The sequence below is a fragment of the Medicago sativa genome, chromosome 5 (assembly GCF_051527215.1).
Source record: "Medicago sativa cultivar Bolivia chromosome 5, Bolivia_mono, whole genome shotgun sequence".
Classification (NCBI taxonomy): Eukaryota; Viridiplantae; Streptophyta; class Magnoliopsida; order Fabales; family Fabaceae; genus Medicago; species Medicago sativa.
In genome coordinates, this window is record NC_140753.1 from 32,336,321 (window position 1) to 32,344,452 (window position 8,132).

Consider the following 8,132-nt stretch of genomic DNA (forward strand, 5'->3'; position numbering starts at 1 on the left):
ACAAGCAATTTGGATTGAAATCAAGCAAAGTTTCACTTATTTTTAGCCTAAAATATGACAAGAATAGCAAGAAAATTAATACTTCATTTTTTAACCAATTTTGACATGTAAAAATTACCACAAAATGCTACAAAATTATCAAGAAACCTATATGAATTTCTTAGGAATTTTTTTAAAGGTTTTTTTTTTGACTAAAAAATGCAAGAAAATTATTAATTCTAACAAAAATAAGGAAAAAATGATTCAATTATTTTTCAGAGGCTTTAGCACAAAAAAATATCACAAAGATGTTGAGAAAGATATCAAGAACACATGTGAAAAATTCTAGGATTTTTGTGAACAATTTTTGGACAAACAAGGGTGTAAAAACGAAATCCAGTGGTGCACATAGCAGGAAATAGGCAAAAACGATAGATCTGTGAAGAACAGACATCCAGGCCCATACAGAGATGGATCTTGGATCATCCAAACGCATCAGGGGCGTTGGATTGATCCAGACTCTCTCAAACCTAGATCTGATGGTTCAAAGGCCAGGGGAGCACGCTACCATGGTGTACGCGCGCGCGTGAGATCAAACAACATATATATAAGCACAAACTTGCAAGAAAACCACACAATTAAGAACACTTCTCTCTCTAACCATGAGTTTAGAGAGAGACACTCTGCAAAAAGGACGAACGGAGAAGAAGGTGGAGGACGGCGGCCTGAGCTGCTCCGACGCGGTGGTCGGCCATAGCGCCGCCGCGTCGGAGCTTTTTTTCTTAAAATTTTTTTTCGCTAACAGCTCCCTCTTCTTCTCCTTTGTTCGGATCTACCACTATTTTCAACAAACAACGAACTGAAAGCGCTAGATCTACAATAAACAAAAGGAACGAACTCTTACCTCTTGAGCTTTAAATCGGCCTTCTACACTTCTTTTCTTAACGTTTTGCCTCTGTTTAGCTTCGTTGCAGTTCTTGTTTGCTCGAATCCCTCTCTTTTCACCGATTCGGATCTGTTTGTGTTTGAGACGTTGCTTGATAGTCTGGATTCGGCTTCAGTGAACTTGATTCGCTGGAGTTCGTGATCCACGTCCTTGATTCTGTTTTGATGATGAATCTTGTGAATTTTGGTTCGGTGGTGATGGATGTATGTTGTTCGTGAACTTTTGGTGAATTTTGCTTCAAATTCGTACTGTTTGCGGTGGCTTTGTGACTGTTGCGGTGGTTTGTGCGATTCTGTTGTGGTGGTTTTGTGCGGTTACAGATTCGGTTATGGTGTTTGGGGTGGTTAGGGTTCAGGAAGGGGATGAATGTTCTTGAACATTCATCTCAGTTTCTGGAATTTTGTGGACTTTGATCTGAAAAGTTGGAGAGAGAAAGAAATGAAAGTGTTTTTTGCTGATTGTGCAGAAAATGATTGGTGAATCTGACCTTTGACCATTGAGTCAGCTTTTATAGCTGACTGTGTAACTGCATGGACCAATAGCAATCTGCCATGTGGCGTAACTAACTTGTGGACAAATAAAGGACTGACATGTGGCACTGGACTAAGACTTGGACAAAAATGGACTAAAATGCAAACTTAGAAATTTAGGACTTAAAAATAAAAAATAAAATGAATTAAAATTGGTAACCGGAAAATAACGTAAAGTGAAACGATTAAAATTGACAAAACGGACTAAAATGAACAAATGGCCTAAATGAGGTACTTTAAAGTACCTCTCTGCCGAAATTTCGTGTGAAATGACTAAAATGCCCCTAGGGCTAAAAGTGACTGAAAATGACTCAGATGCAAATTAAAATGGATTTTTAACAAGGGATTGAGACAAAAGCCTATTTAAACCAATCTGAAAGTCCCAGAGACAATTTTTGAGATTTAAACAGTGACTTGACACTTGAAATGACTAAAATGCCCCTAGGGGCAAAACTGGCATAAAAATGACTTCTCATGCAAATTTTGAAATGGATTTTGACATCGAATGAAACAGGGACTTATTTTAACCAAATGGAAAGACTCAAACAAATTTTTACAAGACTGAAAGTAATTTTGACATAGGAAATGACTAAAATGCCCTTACATGTAAATTTTGCAAATAACATTGAAATAAAATGCAAGGAAAGATGCAATTGATCAGAGATAGTTCAAATGACTTGAAATGCAAGAAAAGAAGAAATTGATTAGTATTTTTAGGTCCAAAATTAGGGTATAACAGCTGCCCCTATTTAAGTTTCTTTGTCCGGAGAGTCAAGAGACGAAGTCTTAGAGTTGACGGGACGAAGATACTTAAATATTAACATTTGCACTGTTTTTGGACGTAAAAATACGCTTTCAGATTTTCAAAGTTATGAATGCTATGTAATGCTTGATTATGAATGCAAGACAAACAACTGGAGTCTATGGAACCTGTCATGTTACTGGGGATTCAGATAGACATTGACAGGGTAGACAAACCAGGGAGTAGAATACTAAGGTGCAAGTTGTTCTTTGGGTCGAACTAGTCACTTGACCAAGAAATACAAAACAAGAGATAGGTGCAAGCTGTTCTTGGGACTGAACTTGGCACTTGACCGGAAACATAGACATATAGGCAGATACAAGCGGTTCTTTGGATCGAACTTGACGCTTGGTTGAAAACACAAACAGATAGACAGACACAAACTGTTCTTTGGATTGAACTGGCTGTTTGGCTGGAAACGTAGACAAAAGGATTGATACAAGCTGTTTCTTTGGATCGAACTTGCTTGTTGGATTATCACCACATCATGTGGGGGAGTGCAGACTGTTCTCTTAGAACGAACTTGTCGTTTGACCGATAACAAAGCATAAGCTGGGGTACAAACTGTTCTTTAGATTGAACTTGCCGTCTGACTGATAACAGAGCATAAGCTGGGTACAAACTGTTCTATCGAACTTGTCGTTTGACCGATAACAAAGCATAAGCTGGGTACAAACTGTTCTATCGAACTTGCCGTTTGTCCGGAAGCATAGGTATACAAGTAGGTACAAGTGGTTCTTTTTTGGATCGAACCTGGCACTTGACCAGTAACAAGATACCAATTGAAAGTCTGGCTTAACAAGATACCAATTGAGGGTAAATTGTCATTGACTTGATTTGAACGTAGACATGACCATTTTTGTTGGCCCAAGAGTAAATTGACATTGGTTTGGATTGAATTGAAAGTTGACATTGACATTGACATTGAAATTGACATTGACATTGACATTGGCTTGGAAATTGAAATTGACATTGACATTGGCATTGGATATTGACATTTGACATTGACATTTGACATTGACATTGGATATTGACATTGACATTGAAATTGGAATTGAAATTGGAAATTGACATTGGAATTGGATTGAAATTGGAATTTGACATTGGAATTGGATTGAAATTGGAAATTGACATTGGAATTGGATTGAAATTGGAAATTGACATTGAAATTGACATTGGAATTGGAAATTGGCATTGGAATTGGAGTTGGAGATTGACATTGACATTGTCATTGGATGTCAACATTGGAATTGGAGATTGACATTGACATTGTCATTGGATGTCAATATTGGAATTGGAGATTGACATTGACATTGTCATTGGATATCAACATTGGAATTGGAGATTGATATTGGAATTGGAATTGGAGTTGACATTGACGTTGTCATTGGATGTCAACATTGGAATTGGAGTTGAGATTGCTTCGAATTTGACATTTAAAATTGAGTTGAAATTGACAGTTTGACATTGAAGTTGAGATTGGAATTGACATTGGAGATTGGAAATTGCTTCGAATTTGACAGTTGACATGATTGGAATTGAAGTTGGAGAGTTGAAACTTGCATTGAATTTGGCAGTTGAAAATTGGATATGCAACATGTATGTATGGTATAGCAAGATTATTGGATGTATGAGCACATAAAATGCATGATTATGCATGTATGAATGCTTGAAATGCATGATTGATTGGCAGTTTGACAGAGAAGTTTCACAAAGGCAGATGAGACATTGGAAGGTTGGGCACGTAGTGGCTCGCGCTGCAACATATTCACAGGGGAAAACCTCTTTGGAGAGACCGTCGTTGAAAGACGTATCAAAACCATGGCTGAGGGCAATAAAACTTGTAGAGGAGGGCCCTTGGAAGGTTCTTGGATACAGGTCGCCGTTGCTAGGCGTGTCAGTGCTGGGTGAACATTGGATGTTCGCATCTGTGGTCAACGCTTTTATATTTTTCATTCTTTCATTTTTTCATTTTCAAACCCCACTTTTGCCTGAACCGCCCTTTCGGGTTTTCGATTCACCGGGGAATAACTTCTTTTCATTGCCCCATTTTTGCCTGAATTGCCTTCATAGGTTGTCAATCAGCGGGGTGCTCATTTTTGCCTAAGCCGCCCTTTCGGGTTTTCAACTTAGCGAGCTTTTCACTTTCATTTTTCATTTTTTCACTTTCATTTTCATTCTGTTTTTTCATTCTTGCCATTGACCAGAGATCATCCTGGGGAGTAACCTGCTTGTAACATGTATTGAAATAGACATTGATACTCATTCATTCATGCATGTTTCATTGAAATGTACCCTGTTGCTCAGGTTTGCTTTCAAAATAGACAGAAAAAGATTTTCAATTTTCAAAAATGTTCGTTTCAGACATTGTCATTATCAAATAGAAGGAAAATATTTTGTATAAAGCATTGAAAGTAGAAGGGAAAATAGAATTGCAAACAGTAGAAAGGCTCAAATTGATGTAGAAGAGTGAAAGTCAGCCAAAGGCGTGACTTCCCGGATTTACAAAGCTTGGAACATGGTAATTTTATTGGTTGGTGATACATTGAACACGATGACCGCTACATTTCATAGAAATTTTGAATTCACAGGTACAGAAGCCTCTGATGAAGAATGATCATTGACAGTTGCAGATGCCCCAAGGGGTGATGGTGATTTGCCAGATATAGTTACTTGTCTTTTATTGTCAACCTCATTTTTGCATGAACCGCCCTTTCGGGTTTTCGGCTCATCGAGGCGCTCATTCTTGCCTGAGTTGCGTACAATCTCAGCGAGCTTTTTCATATTCATCATTTTTTTGTCCCTAACTTTTGCCTGGATCGCCCTTTCGGGTTTTCGATCCACCGGGAAGCGCATTTTTGCCTAGGCCGCCCTTTCGGGTTTTCGACCTACCACGCTGTTCTTTTCTTTTTAGACAAAGTATTTCTTGACTATATCGGCATTAACAGGATTTGGAAGCTCAACACCATCCATGTGTGTAAGGATCAAAGCACCACCAGAGAAAGCCTTCTTGACGACATAAGGACCTTCATAGTTAGGTGTCCACTTGCCCCTTGGGTCGGGTTGCTGACTTATTCTTCTTTTCAATACAAGTTCTCCTTCCTTGAATTCTCGAGGTCGGACTTTCTTGTCAAAAGCATTCTTCATTCGCACTTGATACAACTGTCCATGAGCCATAGCATCCATACGTTTCTCTTCAATCAGATTCAACTGGTCATACCGACTTTGACACCATCCAGCCTCAGTTAACTTTGCTTCCATGATTACTCGAAGAGATGGAATCTCCACTTCCAGAGGGAGAACTGCTTCCATACCATATACAAGAGAGAAAGGAGTTGCCCCGGTTGAACTGCGTACCGTAGTACGGTAACCATGCAAGGCAAACGGTAGCATTTCATGCCAGTCTTTGTAAGTAGTGACCATCTTCTGAACAATCTTCTTGATGTTCTTGTTAGCGGCCTCAACTGCACCATTCATCTGAGGTCTATAAGGAGAAGAGTTGTGATGTTCAATTTTGAATTCTTCGCATAAAGCTTGCATCATACTATTGTTCAGATTGGAACCATTGTCAGTGATGATCTTGTTAGGAACACCATATCGACAGATGATGTTATTCTTGATAAACTTGACAACCACTTGTTTGGTCACATTTGCATAGGAAGCAGCTTCAACCCACTTGGTGAAGTAGTCAATTGCCACTAGAATGAAACGATGTCCATTGGAAGCCTTTGGTTCGATTCTTCCGATCATGTCAATGCCCCACATAGAAAAAGGCCATGGGGAAGAGATAACATTGAGAGCATGTGGAGGCACATGAATCTTATCAGCATAAACTTGACATTTGTGGCATCTTTTGGCATGTCTGTTGCAGTCACGTTCCATAGTGATCCAGTAATAGCCGGCTCTTAACAGCTTTCTTGACATGGTGTGACCCGAAGCATGGGTCCCAAAGGTACCATCATGTACATCATGCATCAACTTCTCAGCTTCTTGTTTGTCAACACATTTCAACAGGACTATATCATAGTTCCTCTTGTATAGGATTTCTCCGTCCAGAAGGAATTTGCTAGCCCATCGTCTCAGAGTCTTTTTATCCCTGTTGGAAGCACCAGGTGGATATTCACGGTTCTGCAAGAATCGCTTGATGTTGTAATACCAAGGCTTTTTATCATTCACATCTCTATCCACTTGATCTGGCATATTTTCAATAGTAAACACATGAGCGGGTCTATCAAGACGCTGCACTTTGATTACAGGCACATCATTCCAGTGATTGACACGAAACATAGAAGACAAAGTAGCGAGAGCATCAGCCATCTGGTTTTCATCCCGAGGGATGTGGTGCAGTTCAACCTTTGTAAAGTATGTCAACAGACGTCTTGCATAGTCACGGTAAGGGATCAACTTCTCATAATGAGTCTCCCATTCACCCTTTATCTGATTAATAACAAGTGCAGAATCTCCATAGATGTCGAGGTGTTTGATTCTCAAATCAAGGGCTTCTTCGATGCCCAAGATGCATGCTTCGTATTCAGCTATGTTGTTTGTGCAGTCAAAGGTTATTCGAGCGGTGAAAGGAATGTGGTGCCCCTGCGGAGTTACAATGATGGCTCCAATTCCTTTACCATAAGCATTAACAGCACCATCAAACACCAATCCCCACTTGCTATTGGGATCTGGCCCTTCATTGATCAGTGGCTCTTCACAGTCTTTGGCTTTCAGATACATAATCTCTTCATCAGGGAAATCAAACTTAATTGGCTGGTAATCATCAAGAGGTTGACAAGCAAGATGCTCAGCAAGGACGCTTCCTTTGATTGCTTTCTGAGCTTTGTACACGATGTCATATTCAGACAACAACATTTGCCAACGTGCGATCTTTCCAGTAACAGCAGGCTTTTCAAAGATGTACTTGATTGGATCCATTCGGGAGATCAACCAAGTTGTATGATTCACCATATAGTGACGCAGGCGTTTGGCAGCCCAAGCTAAAGCACAACAAGTCTTTTCAAGCATTGTATACCGAGTCTCACAGTCGGTGAACTTCTTGCTCAGATAGTAGATAGCATGCTCTTTCTTACCAGTCTCATCTTGTTGGCCGAGAACACAACCCACTGAATCGTCTAACACTGACAGATACATAATCAAAGGCCTTCCTTCCACTGGCGGGACAAGGATAGGTGGCTCCAACAGGTATTCTTTAATGCTATCAAAAGCTGCTTGGCATTCATCATTCCATACAACAGGCTGATTCTTTCTGAGCAATTTGAAAATTGGACCACAAGTAGTAGTCATGTGAGATATGAATCTTGAAATGTAATTCAGACGTCCGAGGAAACCTCTGACTTGCTTCTCAGTTTGAGGGGCCGGCATCTCTCTGATGGCTCGGACTTTATCAGGATCAACTTCAATGCCTTTTTGACTGACAATGAAGCCTAGCAACTTTCCCGATCTTACACCGAATGTGCACTTATTAGGGTTCAACCGCAGCTTGTACTTTCTCAGTCTTTCAAACATCTTTTTCAAATACACAACATGCTGCTCTTCATCACTTGACTTCACAATCATATCATCAACATATACTTCAATCTCTTTATGAATCATATCATGAAACAGAGTGGTCATACCCCTTTGATAGGTAGCACCAGCATTTATCAAGCCAAACGGCATTACTTTATAACAGAACGTTCCCCACGGAGTGATGAAGGACGTCTTTTCTCTATCTTCAGGGGACATTCGTATCTGGTTATAGCCAGAGAAACCATCCATAAAGGAGAACACTTTGGATTGAGCAGTACTGTCAACAAGCACATCAATATGAGGCAATGGGAAGTTATCTTTTGGACTAGCTTTGTTCAGATCTCTGTAATCAACG